Source organism: Cannabis sativa, chromosome 2, assembly GCF_029168945.1.
Source record: "Cannabis sativa cultivar Pink pepper isolate KNU-18-1 chromosome 2, ASM2916894v1, whole genome shotgun sequence".
Lineage (NCBI taxonomy): Eukaryota > Viridiplantae > Streptophyta > Magnoliopsida > Rosales > Cannabaceae > Cannabis > Cannabis sativa.
In genome coordinates this window covers 67,199,206-67,221,201 of record NC_083602.1, presented here as the reverse complement: position 1 = coordinate 67,221,201, position 21,996 = coordinate 67,199,206, and the positions used below count along the sequence as shown (strand labels likewise).

At 32.2% G+C, this 21,996-nt stretch overlaps 7 non-coding genes across 7 annotated transcripts; all 7 read left to right on the top strand.

Annotated features, from left to right (window-relative positions):
* Nucleotides 1–6,249: 6,249 nt before the first annotated feature.
* On the top strand, nucleotides 6,250–6,346 carry LOC115721595 (small nucleolar RNA snoR69Y). Its single transcript, XR_004012607.2, has one exon. It is a non-coding gene; the product is annotated as a small nucleolar RNA snoR69Y (small nucleolar RNA).
* A 436-nt stretch (nucleotides 6,347–6,782) lies between these two features.
* On the top strand, nucleotides 6,783–6,878 carry LOC115721598 (small nucleolar RNA snoR69Y). The gene has a single exon (XR_004012609.1). It is a non-coding gene; the product is annotated as a small nucleolar RNA snoR69Y (small nucleolar RNA).
* A 221-nt stretch (nucleotides 6,879–7,099) lies between these two features.
* On the top strand, nucleotides 7,100–7,191 carry LOC115721590 (small nucleolar RNA snoR1). Its single transcript, XR_004012602.1, has one exon. It is a non-coding gene; the product is annotated as a small nucleolar RNA snoR1 (small nucleolar RNA).
* Nucleotides 7,192–7,253: 62 nt separating this feature from the next.
* LOC115721594 (small nucleolar RNA snoR69Y) lies at nucleotides 7,254–7,345 on the top strand. The gene has a single exon (XR_004012606.1). It is a non-coding gene; the product is annotated as a small nucleolar RNA snoR69Y (small nucleolar RNA).
* A 270-nt stretch (nucleotides 7,346–7,615) lies between these two features.
* Nucleotides 7,616–7,707, top strand: LOC115721589 (small nucleolar RNA snoR1). The gene has a single exon (XR_004012601.1). It is a non-coding gene; the product is annotated as a small nucleolar RNA snoR1 (small nucleolar RNA).
* A 61-nt stretch (nucleotides 7,708–7,768) lies between these two features.
* LOC115721596 (small nucleolar RNA snoR69Y) lies at nucleotides 7,769–7,860 on the top strand. Its single transcript, XR_004012608.2, has one exon. It is a non-coding gene; the product is annotated as a small nucleolar RNA snoR69Y (small nucleolar RNA).
* Nucleotides 7,861–7,942: 82 nt separating this feature from the next.
* On the top strand, nucleotides 7,943–8,024 carry LOC115721600 (small nucleolar RNA snoR53Y). The gene has a single exon (XR_004012611.1). It is a non-coding gene; the product is annotated as a small nucleolar RNA snoR53Y (small nucleolar RNA).
* Nucleotides 8,025–21,996: the final 13,972 nt, after the last annotated feature.

Here is a 21,996-nt window from a genome sequence, read left to right as displayed (position 1 = left end):
TGTTCTATCATCTTATTTGACATATGATGATCCCACTGCCTCTGTTGTCTTGTCACAACCGAAGAGATCAATACCATTTAGTTTTCTTAGACATAATTCACTGTACCTTGTCGTAGTGGGAGAGTTTCTAGGAACTCACCTTCTTATGACTTAGGAGACACTAGTGATTAAAAATCCATTGTGAGTTTAAACAAGTAATGGATTGTCAAGATAAGAAACTAAGACGAAAAGCCAATAGAACTATGGTTTAATCCATTCACATGGAATAACTTAAAGTTTTCTATTACAAGGACATAAAAGGAAATTTTTGTTAATAAGTCTATTCAATGGACTTAACAAAACTTCCTGTTCCTAGTATTATAGGTTTGCGTTTATCTAAACCTATGGCTTGTGGTATACCTGGGAATTACTTACTCTAATGCAAGCAACTTACTTTAGTAAGATGCTGAAGCATTTTCTTTCTAATGGCAATCTATAGAAGCTTCACAACTTCTTAGGCATAGATTTTATTTATCTAAGGAAAAGTCTCAACTATTCCAGAAAAGATAAAGCCATGAAAGAATTTCTTATATCAACAGTGAGAGGTCTTAGATATGCTTTTGTATGCCTTAGACCAGACACCTGCTGTTGAGTGGGAGTAATGAGTAGGTATCAGATTAATCCAGGAGAAGAACATTGGAAGACAATCAAGTAAATCTTAAGATTAAGAAGAGGAACTATATGTTAGTCTATAAGGGTGTGTTTAAAACTCTTAGACTACACCAAATCAGATTTCGAAATTTGCCTTTGTGCTAGTAAATCTTTCTGATAAGATGGTGATTACTCTAGGGGTGGAATAGTGATTTTGGAGAAGTGTAAAAAACTATCTGAAGTCTGTAGGTCTACCAGAAAGGGACTGAATGTTAAAAGTTGCAGGAAAGGTACTTATTCAGTCTAAGGAAAGTTCTATACATTTTTGGCACTATTCCAAATTGCCTTAACTACTAGTGTTACTTCCTGAATAACCAAGAAGTAGTTGCCAAAGGTATAGAATCCAGTATCCCAAGAGAGTAAACATATAGAGAGGAATTTCACATTATCAAAGATTTTGTGATTAAAGAAGAGTAATAGTGGAGGAAAGGTTGTGTTTAATTCAACTTTTCAGATCCTATTACGAGGAGTTTACTACTACTACACTTGATTTGTATATCAAGGTGTTGAGATTATTTGAAACGCACTTTTTGTTTTATATTAGTGCAAGTGGGAGTTTGTTGGGTTTTATGCCCTAAATAAAACTCATTTCAATATAATCAAATTTGCTTATTAATAAAGATCAGAAATAACATTTCAATATAAATTCATCTGAAACCCTTTTCACATACTTGATCCTGTTTATTGTGCATTCAACACATTGGAAAGTAAACATGACTATGTGAATAAAGTTTCCTAGATTTATCAGACATAGGATTTTACTGATATGATAATTTACAACAGAGTTTACTTGCATTTGGAGAAGTGCTATGTTCTTTCCAGAGCATTAGTTAAAGTAAAGCTCAGGTTGGATGCATGGAGTATGCATCGGAAGGGACCGATATTGAACTTTGACTTAGATTTATTAAACTTACTGTAATATCTATTCAAGTCAATATCGCCTAGTTAATCCTAGATCAAATGATCTTAATCCTGTTATGATTAGGCTCAATCTCAAGAGGCTATTCGTGTTCTTTGATTTGTTAGTTAAGCCTACTTTTAGGTCAGGGTGATACGTACATTTTGGGAACACGGTAGTGCAATTGAGTGGAAGCGCTAACATAAACATGGAATATATAGCTTTTATCTGGCGAATAGTAAGTAAAGAATGATCTCCTTCGAGCTTGACCAAACGAAAATAAATGGTGGAGATCTCATTTCACATAAGATGAAATATTATTTATACGGGGTTAAGTGTTTTAAGGATTAAATACATTGTAGGGTGTAACGGTAATCTAATCCCTTTACAGTGTAGATCATTCATATAGAGGATCATTGATCAAATTAGGATTATAACAATGGATAACTAATGATGTGTCTATATGGTGGAACATATAGAGCATTCTATATACTGAGAGTGCAATTCTAAGTTCTATGCGTGGATTCAACGAATAATTAATAAGTTAGTGAATTTTAGTAATAAATTCTTGATCTACTTATTGGAAGCTCGGTTATATTGACCCATGGTCCCTGCACTAGTTGAGATAATATTGCTTGTAAGACTCATATAATTGGTTTTGATTAATCAATTATAATTCTCAATTTAGACTATGTCTATTTGTGAATTTTTCACTAAGTAAGGACGAAATTGTAAAGAAAGAGTTTTAGGGGCATATTTGTTAATTATGATACTTTGTATGGTTCATTTAATAAATATGATAAATGACAATATTATTTAATAATTATTTATAGTTATTAAATAGTTAGAATTGACATTTAAATGGTTGAATTAGAAAATTGGCGTTTTTGAGAAAATCGGATGCAGAAAAGATAAAACTGTAAAATTGCAAAAAGTGAGGCCCAAATCCACTATGCATGGCCGGCCACTTTTGTAGGGTTTTCCCTCTGATATTTTCATTATTTTAATGTCAAATAATTCAAACCTAACCCTAGTGGAATGCTATAAATAAATAGTGAAGGCTTCAGGAAATTTACACCAAAATTTCACACTTAAATTTTTTGACTTTTCATTCAGAAAAAACTGAGCCTTCTCTCTCCCTATCTTTGGCCGACCACTCCATCTTTCTCTTCCTCATTGAGATTTTGAAATCCTTAGTGTTAGAGTAGTGCCCACACACAGCAAGTGATACCTCAATCATAGTGAGGAAGATCGTGAAGAAAGACTTTCAGCAAGAAGGAGTATCAACACTAAAGAATCAGAGAAAGAGATCCAGGTTCAGATATTGATAATGCTCTGCTATAGAAAGGAATCAAGGGCTAGATATCTGAACGGAAGGAGTCATATTATTCCGCTGCACCCAATGTAAGGTTTCCTAAACTTTATATGTATTTATTTTATCGTTTTAGAAAGTTCATATTTAGGGTGTTAATCAACATACTTGTGAGTAGATCTAAGATCCTGGTAAAATAATTTCCTTTACTAATTCCCACACTCGCTAAGAAGTAGACAGGTACAAGAGATATATTTTTCAGGGATCTCTCATTCTCTATAGGAGAATTTTTATAAGTATGAGAATTAAAGATATAGTTTACTTTTTTTTTATGACATAAATAAATAATGCAAAAAATATGAGATTAAAAAATAATTAAAGTTTAAAATATGAAAAATAAATAATAAATAAATTTAATAAAACTTGTAATAATAAGTTCCGCCAGAAAAGTCACCAAAATTAGAAAAGTCACCGGAAAAGTTAGTGTCGGCCGAAAAGTCGCAGGAGAAGTCATCGTTGCCAAAAAATTCACCGCCTCCAGAAAAGTCACCGTCGCCAGAAAAGTGACTGGAAAAGTCACCAGAAGTAGATGTCTCAGATATAACTAAAAATAGAACCGGTTCTAAACAAATAACTCAAATCGGTTATAATTGAAATATAACTGGTTCTGTACCATAATAAATAAAAACAAATAACACAAAATAAGTCAAAATAACTCAAACCAATTATTATTAAAATAGAACCAGGTCTATAATTATAATGAATAAAAATAAATAACACGAAATAACTCAAACCGGTTATAACTAAAATAGAACCGGCTATATAACATAATGAACACAAACAAGTAACACGCAATAACTCAAACCGATACAATTAAAAAACAAAGAGGAAATCAGTTCCTAAAATACTAAAACATAAAATAAAAACAAAACTAGTTTCACAATAAATACCTCATAACGCATAATACCTCATAAAATCGATTATAATCTTTTTTTTAAAAAAAATGGGGATCAATTCCAAAAGATATTGAGGCATAAATATGAAAAGAATCAGTTTCATAACAAAATGAATAACACACAATAACTCAAATATAATATAAAGAAACCTGTTATATTTATCAACTAGTTAAAAATTTGAGACAAAAAAACTGGTTCCGTAAAGCAACTAAGAAAAAAACTCACACACAAAAATTAGTTAAATAAAATAACTCAAACAAAAATATCCATTCAACATGCTCTAACTCACCAAATAATTACACACATACCATATTTACTACAAAAATACCCATTCATCATGTTATATAATCGATTCTATTTTAATTATAATCGGTTTGAGTTATTTCATTTTTTTTTATTCATTATACTATTGTTATGAAACCAGTTCTATTTTAATTATAACTGGTTTGAGTTATTTTGTGTTATTTGTTTTTATTCATTATATTATAGAATCTCAATCCGCTTTTCCTATTCACTAGTACACTGCGCGCTACTACTAGCAGCCCCTTGTATAGTAAGGGAAAACGCTAGCGCGCTAGCTAGCTACAACTAGTAATATACTACTTCTTTTTTAATAGGATATTTGAAGAAGCCTTTTGAAAAACAGAAGCGCGCTAGCGCGCAACGGCCGAATGTAGCTTTTTTAGCCTTCTCACTGGGCGTTAGCAGCTGCTATTTTAAATCCATTCCCGCTGCTGTCGTCAAAGGTAGAACTCCTCGGGCATCCGTCTGCTTCTGGAGTTCAGGACTGAGCCCACCAGCAACTTACCCGCGCAGCCTTTGTCCATTCTGTAGAAAAGGCGGGGGCCTCTTGCTGCCGCTGCCTCTCTTGGTCTGGGGCCACAGAGGGACCGTCCCCCGGAGAACGAACAGTTCGTGAAGCAAGCCCCTCCCCGGCCGGAGAACCTCCAGGACAAGGGGGTGGCAGCCTACGTCCGAAATGGGATTGGGCCCTCTTTTTACGTCGAACCCAGTTATATTTCAATTATAATCGGTTTGAGTTATTTTGTGTTATATGTTTTTATTCATTATGTAATAGAACAAGTTTTATTTTTGTTCATATCAGAGACATTTATTTATAGTAACTTTTTTAGTAATTTTTTCCAGCGAAGGTAACTTTCCCGGCGACAGTGACTTTTCCGACAACATTTTTGGCTTTACTAACTTCTCCAGTGACTTTTTTGGTACCAACGACTTTTCCGGCGAAACTTATTATTGTTTTACAAATATGAGATTTTTATCTTTTTTTAGCAAAAAAATAGCATAAAAAATCTATATAAATGTAAAAAAATAAAATAACCTATAACCTAGTATTATTTATTTATGCCATTAAAAAAAAACTTATAATTTTTGCTGTGTTATTTCTTTCTATGTATTTGTTATCATGGACAGAGCTGCACATTTATGTGACTCGCCGAATAACCCGGCAAACCCTACCAGGATTTGGACCGAATAACCCAATCCATAGGAGGCGGAAGCCCATTCAGTCATCAAATCTCCCAACCCTTTTACGTTATTGGGCCAAATTAGGTTTACTATTTACTGGGTCGAACAACCCAAATGAGGCCGCAATCCATTAACATACATTAGGGTTTAGGGTTTACAAACATTATTATCTGATCTATCCCAACCCTGAGCTATAAAAACAAACTATTCTAACTTTTAACCTAACATTTCTCTCTCTCTCACACACACACACAGTCATGAGTCATCGGCTCTCTTGACCCATTTCTCCTCTCTTGGCCTCTGCCATTTCATTATATGAACTTTAAAGCTAAAGGAACCAAGAGCTCATTGTCATTCTCCAGTTCTCTCTCACTACTCTCTCTGAACTCTCTCGTTTGGGACTCGGCAACAATCTCCCTTACGGACCATGACACCAGATCAGTCTCACACCCCATTTTCATTTTTATTTCCTGGCACATGGTACAAAAGTTTTGGGCATTTGTTTGTATGATAGCTATTTTATGCTTGTGATTGTGAAATTGCCCTATTATTATTATGTTTTCCTGAAAAAAAATTTGAATTTTACTATAATGGGTTACTTAATGAGTATTTTAATTTAATCAGATTTAGTGCTATTTTTATGTTATTTTAAAAATTAAGTGTTTTGAAAAGATGATATTGATCATTGAAGTGGTAGATTCATACTATGTTTATGACGTAATTTCTTTTGAATCGCTGTCTGGCTTTTCATAATTTCAATTTCATTCTTTTGTTATGAATGATATTGCTCTTTATGTTGAGTCAATCCAGGAGCTGTTCAAATTGTTGGTGTTTCTCCGCTTTCTACCATCTACATTATTTTTTTTTAAACACAGTTTGCTTTACTTTACTTCATATTCAATTTTTATGGATGTTGCTACGATGATACACGTGTATCCCAGCTCATTATGAGACCTTTTGTAGGTCTAAGAGTAGAATTTTTCCACACATAAATCTGAGCTATCGAAACAAGTTCTCTTATTTTTTGTTTATATTGTGTACGATTTGAGTTTTTTATTGTTTATTGCAAGTGATATTCATAAAATATAGAAACCTTGCTATTATTGATCATTGAAGTGATTGTTCCGTACTCTGGTTACGAGGTAATTGACATTGATTCTTACGTTTTCCATGATTTGAATTTAATTTATTTTGAATGCAATTTTCTTTTGTTGAAGTTATCCCTTCTAAGGGTGCTGTTCAAATTGCCGTGTTTCTCCGTTCTTTATCATCTAGATTTACTGCTTTTTTAACACTTAGAATTTCTGAGTCCTAGGATAGATCATCTGGACTGGTGTTTTTTTAATACTTAGTATTTCCCTGAACCCCGGGATAGAATCTTGGACTTTCTTTTCTATTTGCTTTACTTTTACTTCATATTCAGTTTTTACGTATGTTGGTATATTGCTATGATGATATGTGTATCCCAGCTCATTATGAGACCTTTTGTAGGTCTGAGAGTAGAATTTTCCTACACATAATTCTGAGGCCTCTAATATAAATCTCTTATGTTTATTTTATTAAAATACTAAAGGTCACCATGCTTATACTGACCATTGAAGTGATTGAATCGCTCTATTTCTGAGAGAATTTCATTCTGGTTTTTATGATTTCAAGTTGATTATACCTTTTGTAGTGGTTGTTTTAGCAATTATTGTTGCCTTCGTAATTGGGTGTTTTTTTTTACATAGTTGTCATTTCAGCGTTTTAGTAAAATAAGGCTAGGATGATGAGTGCTTAAATTTCTGACACCTCTTGTATGAGAAGAATTCGATACTCTTCGTTGAACATAATTAGCAACTTTCTGAGCCCTTAGATTGATCCCTTAACAAACTTTTTTATTTTGTTTACTTTTTATTCATTTAATTATTATGCATATTGCTATGATGACACGTGTAATCCCAGCTCTATGAGACCTTTTGTAGGTCTGAGATTAGAGTTAGTTCACATATTTCTGAGCTATTTATTCTAAGATTTCTTATTTTTCTTTATATTAAATACCGTAGCTTTTCATCGTTTTTTATGTTATTTGTAAAATCGAAATGTTTTCCTGTGAGATTTATTTTTGGTAAAGTTTATTCGGAGAGAATTACTTTCTGGTTTTCCTTAATTTCTATTTGAATAGTTTCTGAAGTGGTTGTTGATTTAGTAATTGTTGTCGTGTTTGTAGTTGGACTTTTTTTTAGTTAATTAGCATTTCATATTTTTAGTTTTTTTTAACTGAATAAAATATGGGGCGACGATGATGAGTGCTTAAATTTCTGACACCTCTTGTATGAGAAGAATTCGATACTCTTCTTTGAGCACAATTAGCAACTCTCTGAGCCCTTTGATTGATATCCTCAAATTCTTTTTATTTGCTTTACTGTTTCTTCAGTCAATTGTTATGTATGTTGCTCTGATGACAAGTGTAATCCCAGCTCTATGAGACCTTTTGTAGGTTTGAGATTAGAATTTGTTCACACAGTTCTGAGCTATTTATTCTAGATTTCTTACTTTCTTATATTTTAAGTACTATACCTTTTTATTGCTATTTGTTTGTTATTTTCGTTAAATAGAACAATTCCCTGTGATGCTATAACTTACCATGCTAATTCTGATCATTGAAGTAGTGATTGATTCTTACTTTGTTTCTGAGGGAATTTTCTGGTTTTCCATGTTTCCGCAGTGATTCTTCTTTTGCTATGTGAATAATATATTTTTCTGAAATTCTTGTTTTTGAACCCATCATTCGAAATATTTTGTTCCTGTTATATGTTTATTCATGTGTTTACTTATTGAAAACAATTTTGTTTTATCAATTAATGTGGTTTCTTTGATATCGTGATTATTGTTGTGTTTGTATTTGGACTTTTTCCAGTTAATTATTGTTGCATATGCTTTTAGTTTGTTCTTTTAAAAAAGTAGGGCGATGATGATGAGTGCTTAATTTCTGACACCTTTCTGACACCAGATATCTTCACAATTTGTTTATTTGTTCTTCAGTACTTCTATATTTAATTGTTATGTGTGTCACTATGATTATATACGTGTGTTGCTCACTAAAAGAGTCTTTTTCCAGTTCCACGCAATCTTACTTGAAAGGATATAGACTAATTAGTATTGTTTGTTACATGAAATAAAAGAGCCTGTCCAGTTCCTCACAATGGATAATTAGTATTGTTAATATGTAATACTATTACACAAATAATTAATGAATAAATGAGAAAAAATTAAGATTATTTTTGTCAGAGTTTGACTCTGATTTAAAGAGGGTAACTCGATGCAATTAGGGTCTGTTTGGAAACAAGTGTCTGTAGAAATTACACTGCATAGTAATTACATTGTATTTTAAAATACAAGGTGTGTTTTGGATTTCAAGTGGTAATTGCATTTGAATTTCTAATATTATGTTTGGTGTGATAGTTAGTAATTACACAGTCAATTAATATAATAATATTTAAAAATAAATTTAATCAATTAATAATATATAAAAATCTCAATTTTATATATTCATATCATTTGTTTTTTTTTACAAGATAAACTGCACTCAAAATAAATATTATAAAATAGCATCAGACATCAAAAAAATAATAAAATTGTGTACGTGAGAAAGATTTTTTTTTTTTTGGCAAACGGTATAGATAGGTTGAGTCTTTTTCTTTTTGATTGAGAGAAATGGAATATATAGAAAGGGAAATTTGAATGCTTATAATTAATAATTAATAGAATTGGTCAAATATAACCACATTATTATTTTCCCACAAATATCCCTCCCATTTAAAAAACTAAAATCAAAAAACTTAGTTCTTTCTCTCTCTCTCGCACGGTACATCCACACACCACATCGGCTTCACCTCCGACGACGACAGACGATCACCCACCGCCACCAATAGCACCGCACGATGACGGACGACCACCCACCGCCACCACCACCGTTATTGGACCACTCCAATCGAGACCCGGATTGGATCGTACAAAACCATTTTTTTTGGTTTATCTCTCTCTCTTTGAAATCGCAAAAAAAAAAAAAAATTGCTCCAGGTCCGATGGTCGGACCATGGGTCCGATGGGGTCCGACCAATCGGACCCATCGGACCTGGGACAATTTATTTATTTATTTTTTTTTTTTTGCGTTTTTAGAGAGAAAAATTGCTCCGGGTTCGATGGTCGGACCAATCGGACCCCATCGGACCCATGGTCCGAGCCATCGGACTGGAGCAATTTTTTTTTTTTTTTTTTTTTTTTAGAGAGAGAGAGATAAACCAGAAAAAACCCAGAAAAAAATGGTTTTGTGCGATACAGTCCGGGTCTCGATCGGAGTGGTCCGATAACGGTGGTGGTGGCAGTGGGTGGTCGTCCGTCATCCTGCGGTGCTATCGGTGGCTGTGGGTGGTCGTCCGTCGTCGTCGGAGGTGAAGCCGATGTGGTGTGTGGGTGTACCGTGCGAGAGGGAGAGAGAGAACTAAGTCTTTTGATTTTAGTTTTTTAAATGGGAGGGGTATTTGTGGGAAAATAATAATGTGGTCATATTTGACTAATTTTATTAATTATGAATTTAGGAAAAAATTTTTAAGATATTATAAGCATGCAATTTCAAATTTTCCATATAGAAAATAGGTTGATGAAATGTATATGGGAATACGTGTGTTTGATGATTGATAGGATTTTTTTTTTTATTTGAGAGATATGGAATATATAGAAAAATAGAAAAAGGGAAAGTCAATACATTAAAAATAATTAAAATATCATATCAATTAATTAAAATAATTTGAATTTATTTTTGGTATGTAATTACAAAGTGTAATTACACCCAATTCTCATGGGGGTATGAGAATTGGAGAGAGTAATTGAGGTCTCCCAATTACCTCTAATTACACCGTTACTATGTAATTACGTGACCATACAAACACGTCAAACTGTGTAATTACTTTCAATTACATCCAATTCCAATTCTCAGGTAGCTTTCCAAATGCGCCCTTAGTATTGTATCATTGTGTTTTCATTAAGAGCTCTGCAAAATGATGAAGAGCTTTGTGAGATCCACTTTGAAATCAGTTGAGTTGTGTATGGATCAATTCTATAATACTCAAAAAAACTGAATTCATATCATGTTTGAGCTTTGCTGACCATCGAAGTTACTACCAGATTTCTCTTCTTAATCCACTTCTCTAGAGGTCAATAATTGCATTATGGCCCTGTTGAATCTTTGAAAAGGGAGATGGATAATCCTGACGAAGCTTTAGACATTGCTGTTGATACAGGTGTTGTCTGAGATGGTAGCAAAACACTGCCAAGGTTGAATTGCAGTTTGTCGAAGGTAGAGGAATAGCTCTTTGCTCGAATGGAGATTTGGGATATGAGAATCTTGCTACCTCTTGATTGGGGTAATATGATCATCTTGCGAGTACGTAGAAGAAGGTTATGTAGTGGAGTATTTGTGGTTCGTAAAGTGGTGCTATTAGAGATTGTTTTTGGTATGGAAACTGATTACTCTAATAGATTGGAGGTGGATTTTTGTTTGGGGACGACAAATTGAGTTCGACGACAATTGATGGGAGTGGGTGACTATCGGAGGATGAGCGGAGTCTTGGTCACACAAGATTGTAAAAATACTTGGAGAAATTAAGTTGATGACCATCCATCCTTTCTCTGTATTCACTGCAGAAAGATAAAATGTATGTGCATTTCTTAGTGTTGCGAAATTAGGGGTGAGTAACGGTCGGTTTAAAAAAAAAACTAAAATTCGGTTTTTGGTTTTCATGGTTATAATTTGAAAACCGACTGACCATTATACAAATATAAAAAAAATTGATCATTTTAATCTACGGTTTCGTTGGTTTAAATCGACCAAACTGAACTTCAATTTTTTTTTTTTTAAAAAATATGTTTTTAAATTTTTTATAATTATTTGAAAACTAAAAAAAATTAGAGTATTGTATCAAATATCATATAATTTAAGAATAAAATTTTCTTAGTTAAATAAATAATGTAAAATAATTTTTTTTAAATTTGTTCAAATTATTTGTGCTATTAATATGGTAATAAGTTATATTAAAAAAATATTTTATGAATGTGTATATAATATATGTAAATGCATCAACTATAATAAAATAAAGCAATAAATAATTGAGATTTTAAATAAAAAAGATATAAGTAAAATTAGTTTAATAAAATTGTATATTAATTATGTACAAAAATGATATATATTACATATAATATATATGTTCGGTCAGTTTTTTGGTTTAATCGGTTGGTTTGCCATTGACACTAAAACTGACCATGTTAAAGCGGTTTTAACCGAAGGCGGTTTTTTTGATTTTTAGTTTTTTTGGTGTTGATTTTTTCAGTGTTCTGACGGTTGGTGTATTCAGTTTGGTCAATTTTTTTTGATTTTTTGCTCACCCCTATTACAAATATATATACATTATGGTTCAATTAGTGTGATTATGATAAAGCTTCAAATTAGGGAAAATGTAATAAGAGGAAGTAGCAGACACGACTTGTCGTTAATTTCATCGGAAGGTAAAAAGAAGTGTAGTGCCAAATAATGGGCTTATGCCTAGAAAAAAAGAAGGCTTGGACAGAATTAATAGAAAATGATTGGGCTATAATAATTTTTTATTGGGATAAAATGTATGTGCAGAAAGATAAAATGTATGTGCATTTCTTAGTGTTGCGAAATTAGGAGTGAGTAACGGTCGGTTTAAAAAAAAAAACTAAAATTCCGTTTTTGGTTTTCATGGTTATAATTTGAAAACCGACTGACTATTATACAAATATAAAAAAAATTGATCATTTTAATCTACGGTTTGGTCGGTTTAAATCGACCAAACTGAACTTCAATTTTTATTTTTTTAAAAAATATGTTTTTAAATTTTTTATGATTATTTGAAAACTAAAAAAATTAGAGTATTGTATCAAATATCATATAATTTAAGAATAAAATTTTCTTAGTTAAATAAATAATGTAAAATATTTTTTTTTTTTAAATTTGTTCAAATTATTTGTGCTATTAATATGGTAATAAGTTATATTAAAAAATATTTTATGAATGTGTATATAATATATGTAAATGCATCAACTATAATAAAATAAAGCAATAAATAATTGAGATTTTAAATAAAAAAGATATAAGTAAAATTAGTTTAATAAAATTGTATATTAATTATGTACAAAAATAATATATATATTACATATAATATATATGTTCGGTCGGTTTTTTGGTTTAATCGGTTAGTTTGCCATTGACACTAAAACTGACCATGTTAAAGCGGTTTTAACCGAAGGCAGTTTTTTTGATTTTTAGTTTTTTTGGTGTTGATTTTTTCAGTGTTCTGACGGTTGGTGTATTCAGTTTGGTCGATTTTTTTTTTTCGATTTTTTGCTCACCCCTATTGCAAATATATATACATTATGGTTCAATTAGTGTGATTATGATAAAGCTTCAAATTAGGGAAAATGTAATAAGAGGAAGTAGTAGACACGACTTGTCGTTAATTTCATTGGAAGGTAAAAAGAAGTGTAGTGCCAAATAATGGGCTTATGCCTAGAAAAAAAGAAGGCTTGGACAGAATTAATAGAAAATGATTGGGCTGTAATAATTTTTTATTGGGATAATTTCACAAATTCACATAAACAACAAAAAAACAATAAAAATACGGTTTTACGGAATTTTAAATATTTTTACGATTTTTTTGATTTTATTTACATAAAATACGGTCTTTTTATGTTGAAATTTTGTTCATTTGTTGTTAATTTTTTTGTTATCTGTATATTATTTTTTCTTGTTATTTTGATGTTATTTTGATGTTACTTTTATATTTTTTTTTGTTGATTTTATGTTGTTTTCGTGGTATTTTTTGGAAAACCGTAAAAATGTAAAAAAAACATTCTTTGAATGTAAAAATGTAAATATTTTAAAAAAAATGATGCTTTATGTAATTATTCCTTTTTTATTTCTTTATATTTGTATTTGTTCTTAGTTTTATTTTTTTTAATTTTTAACACAAGCTAATTTTGGAAGGTAATTTTGAAGGGTTAGGGAGTGTCACATCAAAGGGTATAGAGATTTATTTATTTATTTATTTATTTATTTATTTTTTTTTGATTAGTAGCCCTGGGGGCAAGGAACAAAGGAACAAAGCCAACAACGAAAGAACAAAAGGTCCTAACAACAAAACAAGAAACTACTAGCTAAACAAAAGAGAGAACCAAAATTAAAACAAAACAGAGAACTAGAGACATTCCATCCCTGCTAACGCAGGGGGCAGAGTGCCATTCTCAGAAGACAGATCAATCCAACCAAATTGATTGTTCTGATTCGCCCATTTAGCCACCGAATGGGCCACACCATTGCAATTTCTCGGAATCCAGGAGACTTCCCACAACTCAAGCTGATCCACGTAGTATCTGAAAGCCGCCACCTGCTCTTGAATATTGTGATGGAGGGATCCAACTTCCTGCCTATTCGACTTCAGAGCAGCAGTTGCAGTAGAGGAGTCATTTTGGAAGATCATCTTTGAATACCCAAGCTTCAGCGCTTCTTCCGCTCCTTTACAAAGAACCATTATCTCTCCTAAGAGAGGTTCACTCACCACTAGCCGAAAAGTGAAACAATTGGTAAATTTTCCATCTTCGTTTCTGAAAACCACAGCCCCAGCCGACTGGTGGTTCCCAATTGAAACATCCGTATTACAGTTCTTATTTTTAGTAATTGATAGTATTGTTTAGTTAGTATAAATAAGGCAATATAGTTCTTATTTTTCTAGTATTATTGTAAAAAATAACAATTTATTAATATATTAATATAATAAATAGTAACTTAAAAAATAGTTTTTAGTAAAATTAGAGAAATTATTCCATATATTATTTTTTTAAACCTTTTTTTTTTTTCAAATTTACGGTTTGGGTTTCTAAAATAATTGCAGTGCTAGTTGCAATAAGGGTCTCTATACGATTTTTTTGTTGCAATTTAGGTTGCAGGGCGGTGCAATAGAGGTTTTTATGTAGAATTCCGTAAAAATGTAAAAAAAAAAAACTAGTTTGAAGTGTAAAAATAAAAAAAACTCCGTAAAATTATACTATCTAATTATATTATTTATTAAAACATAAAAATAAATAGGAGTGTTCATCATATTATTCATTATTATTATTAAGAAGATTAGTAAGTTCATATATTCTGTTATTTATTTATTTAATTGTATAATAGAATTTTGAGTTACTTTTTTTTTAAATAACTAATTAAATAGGATAGTTTAGAGAAAAATTAGAGTGTTATTATTATTATTTAAGTAAACACTCTTTCGCATAATTATCACTATATCTCATATGTTATCATCATAATATATAACCCATTGTGTCTCATTTGTAGTTATCACTATTTTCTTTTACAAATCTCAATCTTAATAGTAGATTCTATCTTGAATTTTAAATATTTCTATTAACACATTTTGAAAATCTAAAAATGACTATAACAAATAAAAATTTAAACTTATCACTTGATGTATTTAATACCTTTTTAAAATTAAAAACTTGAACTAATTAAAAATATTTAATTTATACATATCATTTTTTTTAGAAACGCAAATCATATAGGGCTCGTTTGGTACGCTAGATTGGACTGGACAGGAAAAGATTGGATTAAGAATAGACTGGAATATTTTATTTATTTATTTTTAGAAAAATAAAAACTTAAATAAAAATAAAAATATATAATAATAAATTTAAATTAAAATATATAATAATAAATAAATAAAAATAAATAGTTCCCAGCAGAAAAATAAAATAAATAAATTATAAAATAATATATCCTATATAATTAAGTATATATCGTAAATATATAATAAAATATTTTATCATATTTTTTATTTCATAAATAATTAAAATAGTAAAATAAAAATACTTGAATAATATAAAATTATTTATCTTAAATAGTAATTTAATCACTAATTTAATATAAATATTAATTTTTTAAAATATTTATATAAATTTTTTTTATAATTTAAAAATAATATATAATTTTATTGTCTTATTTTTTTTCCTTCGAATCAATTTAAGTAATTATTATTTAATTAATAATATTTTAAATTTTGAAAACTTATGTATAATAATTCAAAATTATACATTTTTGCTAATTTTAATGAATAAGTTTTTGATAAAAAAAATATATAAATAAATGTGTGATAATTATTTCCTTTAAATTCCTATTAAATTTAAAATAGATTAATAAAATTAAAATTAAAAAAGCGATAAAAAAAAATCTCACCTGCATGGGATTATTTATCCCACCCTGCTGGATGGGATAAAAAATCCCAGACAGATGAGGTTAACTGGATTAGTTATCCAAACTTCTAACATGCCCAAACACGTGATTGGACAAATTAGCCTGTCTAATTCAATCCAGTCACGCGTACCAAACAGGTCCATATATTAATAGATAAAGTTAGACCTCGTGGTCATTACAAAGGATAGAAGCCGATATTGAAGAAAAATCAACCATACCGGATAAATCATTAGAAAAAGCCCATTTGGCAACATTATGGGCCATGAAATTACAAGATCTAGCAATAAATGAAAAATTACAACATAACATAACATTAGAGAGTTGTTTACATTGGCGCACATAGTTATCAATACCCCAATTAGTGTCAGCACCCGTTAGACTCTTGATGACCGTCTCTGAGTCACTCTCCACCATCACAAAACTGTGATGCCTCGCGGCAGCAGTCTCCATGGCTAGCAGACAAGCCGCAACTTCTCCAATAAGAGGGTCAGAGAAGTTGAGCAAGTATGTAGCCACCCACAAAATAGACTCCTTGTGATCATGAGCAATGGCCACCGCATACATGGAATCGAACCAACTCGCAGTTGATCTTGACCTAATCCTCAAGAGGTGATGACCAACCAGTAGACCCAACAATGTTCGAAGATGTAAGTAAACAAGATCCATAATCTGCGTAACAAGAAGAGATAGAATCAATGCTACCCAGACCATTGTTGTGAACCTTATCATTGCGAGCTCTCCAGATTGTATCAACAACAATTGAAGCATAAAGGAAAAGCTTGTCAGTGTCCACCCCTTTAAATCGAAGATTCTAAAGGAACTGAACCCAGTCCCAAACACGGGCACCAAAATTCAAGATCGGCATAATCTCCCAAGGAGACGAACGCCAGAGATGAAAAGCAAAGTTACAATAGAGGAAAAGATGCTCCATCGTCTCCTCACCCTCCCCACACATGGGGCACGAGACTTCCTCAATAGCCATTCTCATCGCAAGTGAAGCACGGATAGGTAGAGCATTAGAAAGAATACTCCACCAAAGAGCTTTATGTCGCTCCAAGATTTTAGAGCTCCAAAGTTTATTCTAAAGTGTCGGGGCAACAGAGCACAAGGGAGCACGGTCGAGAGCTTGGATAAGATAAGCAGACTTGGTAGAAAATAACCCATTTGATTCTTTGGTCCAGACCCATTTATCACACTCCTGGCCACTCGGCTTACCAGCTTTGATAATGTTTCTAATTATTTCCTAGTCAAAGAGGTTTGAGAGCTTGGAAAGATCCCAATCCCCATTTGGTAAGAGTAAGTCCGCAACAAGCCTCAAGCCCCCAGAGGCTGAGTAATAGTCTTAGGGACGAAATCCCGGCTATGGATTACCCAAGGGTCATCCCAGATACTTGTATCTTTTCCATTCGAAATAAGCCTGCAAGCTCCTTTTCTCAAAATATCTTTAGTATGCACCACATTCTCCCAAAACCAAGAATCTGAGCTCCTGAAAGAACACTGGAAAATTTTTTTACCCCTCATATATTTGGCCCTCAAGACTTTACAACACAAAGACTTGTCCTCGTTGAGAAGGCCCCAGCCCCACTTGGCTAATAACACTTGATCCATTTCCGAGGATTTACAAAAACTGAGGCCTCCCCGAGATTTTAGAAGACACAAGTGGTCCCAGGCCTTTAAGCAGGTACCACGATTGCCTTGCTCACAGCCCCACCAAAAATCTCTAACCATACCATCCACCTTTGAGGTTAGCTTCTTGGACAACATTGTAGTTTGCATTGTATCAATTGGCAACACAAGCCCCACAGATTTGATTAGAGTAGGACGCCCTGCCTTGGACAAGGATTTTAGCTTCCATCCATGATGTTTAGATATAAGGTTATCCAGAATGAAATTAAAGTCCACATTTTTTTGGCACGATCTAAACAACGGAAGACCCAAATAATTGATGTGCTCAATAGTATTGTTGAGACCAAGCTCCTGCATGATTCCTCTTTCATCCCGGCCGTAGTGTTACCGCTGAAAAAGATCGAGGTTTTGAGTTTATTAACCCTTTGACCCGACCAGTTACAAAATTTTTGAAGACATTGCCGAAAACCCTTTGCCTCCGCGGCATTAGCTCTGCCCACAAAAATCAAGTCGTCGGCAAAGAAGAGATGGGAGAGTCTAGGGCCATCCCTACTCAGCTGAATACCCTTGATAGTACCATTATCTAAGGCATTTTTAAGAATACGAGAGAGGATTTTAGCAGCCTACATAAAGAGGTAAGGGAATAGGGGGTCCCCTTGACGAAGTCCACACTCAGGCTCAAAACTACTCATCTTGCACCCATTAAGGAAGAGGTTAAAAGAGGTTGTAGTTATGCACTGCCTCACCCAGGTACAAAACTTATCAGGGGCCTTGAAGCTACAGAGCACATGATTAATGAACTTCCAACTCAGCTTGTCATAAGCTTTAACCAAATCGATTTTGATAGCAAACAACCCTTCTTTCCTTTTCTTACATTTAAAAGAGTGGATAATATCCTGGATAAGAACATTATTATCCTGGATGTTCCTGTTGGAAATTATTTTACTAGGATCTAGATTTACTAACAAGTATGTTTGATTAACATCCTAATATGAATTCTAAAACAATGAAAATAAACACATAAGAGTTTAAGAAAACCTTACATTGGGTGCAGCAGAATATTATGACTCCTTCCATTCAGATCTCTAGCCCTTGATTCCTTTCTGTAGGAGAGCATAATCAAGATCTGAATCTGGATCTTCTTTTCTCCTTCTTTGATGCAGATTTTCCATAGTCTTACATACTATGATTGAGATACCACTTGATGTGTGTGGGCACTACTCATCACTCAAAGGAATTCGAAATTTAGAGAGAAGAAAAGAGAGAGAGAGGGGCGTGTGGCATTTTCTCTGAGGGAAACAATATGTGAAGTTGTGTTCCTCTAGGTTTAGGTTAGAATTGTATGGCATTAAAATAATAAAAACTATAAATGGTAATTGCTACGCATAGTGGGCGGCCAAACAAGGGATATTGGGCCTCACTTTGCAACTTTCCCATTTTGTTATTTTTCATTCCCATTTTCTCAAAAATGTCAATTTTCCAATTTAACCATTTAAATGCCAAAACTAATTATTTAATAACTAAAATAGATTATCAAATAATATTGTCATTTAATTTAATTATTAATTAGACATACAAAGTCTCTTAATTAATAATTAAACCTAGAATCTCTTTTCTTTACAATTTCATCCTTGCTTAGTGAAAATTCATAAAGTAGACATAGTCTAACTTTTAGAATTATAATTGATTAATTAAAATCAATTAACTGAGTCTTACAAGCAGTATGGTCTCAACTAGTATGGGGACCATGGGTCTATATAACCGAGCTTCCAATAAGTCGAACCGAATTTACCAAGTAAATTCCCTAACTTATTAATTCCTCATTGAATCCACACTTAGAACTTGGAATTGCACTCTCAGTCATATAGAATGCTCTATATGTTCCACGATATAGACACGTCATTAGTTATCCATTGTTATAACCCTAATGTGATCAATGATCCTCTATATAGATGATTTACACTGTAAAGGGATTAAATTACCGTAACACCCTACAATGTATTTTATCCTTAAAAAACTCTGTATAAATGATATTTCAGCTAAGTGAAATGAGATCTCCACCATTTATTTTCGTTTGGTTAAGCTCGAAGGAAATCATCCTTTACTTTCTATTCGCCAGATAGAAGCTATAGATTCCATATTTATGTTAGCGCTCCCACTCAATTGCACTACCGTGTTCCCAAAATGTACGTATCACCCTGACCCAAAAGTAGGCTTAACTAACAAATCAAAGAACACGAATAACACTCTTGAGATTGAACCTAACCATATCAGGATTAAGATCATTTGATCTAGGATCAACAGGTGATATTGAATTGAATAGATATTATGGTAAATTCTAATATATCTAATCAAAGTTCAATATCGGTCCCTTCTGATGTATACTCCATACATCCGATACTGGTAAACTTTGCCAATGTCCTGGAAAGGACATAACACTTTTCCAAGGTATAAGAATACCTATCGTTGATTATACCATGTCAGTCTAAATCCAGTGTTCTGACAAATCAGGGAATAAACTTTTGAACATATAATTAAGATTATATTCCACTGTGCTGACAACACTATAATCTTTAACAAACTCATATGTTCTGGACTTAAACAGGATTCATACATTATATACATATAATCATGAAATAAATCATGTGAACCATGCAACATAAAATGTTATTTCTGATCTTTATCAATAAGTAAATCTGATTATATGAAATGAGTTTTATTTAGGGCATAAAACCCAACAAACTCCCACTTGCACTAATATAAAATAAAGAGTGCATTTCAAATAATCATTAACACCTTGATATACAAATCAAGTGTAATAGTAGTAAACTCCTCGCAATAGGATCTGATAGGTTGAATTAAACACAACCTCTTCTCCACCATTACTCTTCCTTAATCACAAAATCCTTGATAATGTGAAATTCCTCTCTATATGTCTACTCTCTTAGGTTACTGGATTCTATACTTTTGGCAACTACTTCTTGGTTATTCAGGAAGTAACACTAGTAGTTAAGGCAAGTTGGAACGTTGCCACAAATGTATAGAACTTTCCTTAGACTGAATAAGTACCTTTCCTGCAACTTTAACATTCAGTCTCTCTCTGGTAGACTAAGAGATTTATGATAGGTTTTTACACTTCTCCAAAATCACTACTCCACCCCCAAAGTAATCACCATCTTATCAGCAGACTTTCTAGCACACAGGCAAGTCTCAAAATCTGATATGGTGTAGTCTAAGAGTTTTAAAACCACCCTTATTGACTAACATATAGTTCCTCTTCTTAATCTTAAGATTTACTTGATTGTCTTCCAATGTTCTTCTCCTGGATTAATCTGATACATACTCATTACTCCCACTCAACAACAGGTGTATGGTCTAAGGCATACTAAAGTATATCTGAGACCTCTCACTGTTGATTTAAGAAATTCTTTCATGACTTTATCTTCTCTGGAATAGTTGAGACTTTTCCTTAGATAAATAAAATCTATGCTTAGAAGTTGTGAAGCTTCTATAGATTGCCATTGGAAAGAAAATGCTTCAGCATCTTATTAAAGTAAGTTGCTTGCATTAGAGTAAGTAATTACCAGGTATACCACAAGCCATAGGTTTAGAGAAACTCAAACCTATAATACTAGGAACAAGAAGTTTTGTTAAGTCCATTGAATAGACTTATTAACGAAAATTTCCTTTTATGTCCTTGTAATAGAAAACTTTAGGTTACTCCATGTGGATGGATTAAACCATAGTTCTCTTGGCTTTCTTCTTAGTTTCTTATCTTGACAATCCATTACTTGTTTAAACTCACAATGGATTTAATCACTAGTGTCTTCCAAGTCATAAGAAGGTAATGTTCCTTGAAACTCTCCCACTACGACAAGGTACCGTGAATTATGTCTAAGAAAACTAAATGGTATTGACCTCTTCGGTTGTGTTAAGACAACAGAGGCAGTGGGATCATCTTGTAACGAATAAGATGATAGAAGACTTATGGAATCAAGAAAGAATATCTCCTTTATTTGCTACTTTATTTTCAGACTTAGTCATTTTCTTAGAAAAGTAGTATTTGTTTAAACAAACATTTTCTTATCCAATGACTATGGGATGATCCACCCCTAATCACTTAGAATAGCTAACAAACATGCAAACCAGAATAAGTAGTTCTAGCTTTTCTTAAGATTTCGATTAGGTCATCCATGAATCTAGTAATGATTTACATTAAGTATACAACCATTGCATCAATCTGAAATTATATTACCATAAAAGAATTTAGGCAACGACTAGTAATTAATTATCAATATGCAAATTGAATTTCTGGGGAGGTAAGTTTGGATGTAATTCAAAATCAAATTAATGATCTTTGAACTGCATATCTACTAACTTTTTCTCCACCCCTATCAGTTCGCAAGATCTTTAACCACTTACCATTGCTAGAAATTCATGAAATTTTTTAAACATTTCAAATTTCTTTTGCATAAGGTAAAATCTTGAGTGATCGTTTTAAGAATACAACAAAAACTCATATCCACCCCTGAATGTACATCCATCTGCGAATGAGATGAACTTAATTTCAGTGGATATAGGCATATTAACTCTTTGCAGAGAATGATCTTGTCAAAACCACTATGAACAAGATACAAATGCCATAGATTTATAAAATATGTGGTTGTTGTTGGGTTTTATGCCCTAAATAAAACTCATTTCAATATAATCAAATTTGCTTATTAAT